The 1,126-nt window shown below is 67.4% G+C and overlaps 1 protein-coding gene across 2 annotated transcripts in view; it reads left to right on the top strand.

Annotated features, from left to right (window-relative positions):
* Positions 1 to 254: 254 nt before the first annotated feature.
* Positions 255 to 1,126, top strand: part of Sh2d5 (SH2 domain containing 5) — an 11,468-nt gene continuing 10,596 nt past the window's right edge. Inside the window, exon 1 of one of the 2 annotated variants that reach the window (XM_013519751.1) lies at positions 255 to 569. The gene's annotated coding sequence lies outside the window, so the exon portion shown is untranslated. Of the gene's footprint in view, positions 570 to 592; positions 857 to 1,126 lie in introns of those variants that run through there. The other variant, XM_013519748.1, reaches the window with a different exon arrangement.

Raw genomic sequence — 1,126 nt, 5'->3', positions numbered from 1 at the left:
TTTACCGAGCGGTTCACTTTCCGCGGGGCTGGCACTGGGCCACGCCCTTTGCCCTCTTTGGCTCCCTTTTGGGCCAAGTCACGGCCCGCTAACCCTACCTTGCAGCCAGACTCCGAGGGTTAAAGCGATTCAGGCATCGGCTTTTCCTAGTAAGAGACACCTCACTGTGGCTTCCGGGTGTTCTGGGAGGAGAAGGCGATGCCCCGAGCGGCCCAGCGGCTCCGCCTCCTCCTCCGGAGATCCCCGGGCTCCAGCCCAGGTCCGCCTGTGTCTGTGTTGCTGCACCTGGCCCGGCGTCCTGGCATCTCCGCGGAGCCGGGCATAGGCAGTTTCTGGGGGCTTTCTCTGCGGATTTCAGGTTTATTGCACACCAAAAGCTTGGTCGACTCGGACTCGCTCTTTATTTTCTGGCATCTGCGGGGCGCCTGGTGGAAACGCAAGCCTCTCCCTTCTGGGCTGTAGCTGAACTTCCCCATCTCTGGGTTTCCGCGTGGCCCGAAGGACAGGGTCACTGCTCAGGACGGAGCCTGGAGATAGGCGGCTCAGTCCACGCCCCTGAGCACGACCAGGTGGGAGGAGGATGCTGGACACCCCGGGTCCGGGGGAAGGTGACAGCGGCCCGGAGGCCCCAAAGCCCGGGTCGAAACCATCAACCCTGAATGCTACTGTGACCAGGCGCTGTCCTGGGCTGGGCATAGAGACCGCCCCGTCCAGTGCCGCTCGCACGCGAGGCAGAGAGAGGCAGAGCAAGCGGCCAGAGGGGCGCTGCGCCGGGCAGGCCGGTGGTCAGGGAAGGCTTCTCAGAGGAGGCGCGGTCGGGATGACAGGAGGCGCCACGGGAGAAGACTGTCCAGAGGTGGGGACCTGCCAGCCTGGCCGGGAGGCCTCAGCACCCCCGAGGAGGAGGAGCAGGGAAGAGTAGCCCCTGGCAGGCGCTGACGGCGCCCCCGGCCCTTTAAGGCGGAGCGTCCGGGGCGCAGGCAGGGTGGGCGGTGCCAAGGACCCTTGCGGCCTCTGATTGGGCGGCGCGCCGAGCGGAGTGGCTCTGCGGGCGCCGATTGGATGGGGAGCCCGGCGCGGCCGCCAGGTGATGCCCCGGTCGGTTCCCGCGGCCACGTGGGGGGCG

This window comes from Chinchilla lanigera, unplaced genomic scaffold, assembly GCF_000276665.1.
Source record: "Chinchilla lanigera isolate Chin_1 unplaced genomic scaffold, ChiLan1.0 scaffold00051, whole genome shotgun sequence".
In the NCBI taxonomy this organism is placed as follows: Eukaryota; Metazoa; Chordata; class Mammalia; order Rodentia; family Chinchillidae; genus Chinchilla; species Chinchilla lanigera.
This window is presented reverse-complemented; position numbering and strand designations above follow the sequence as displayed.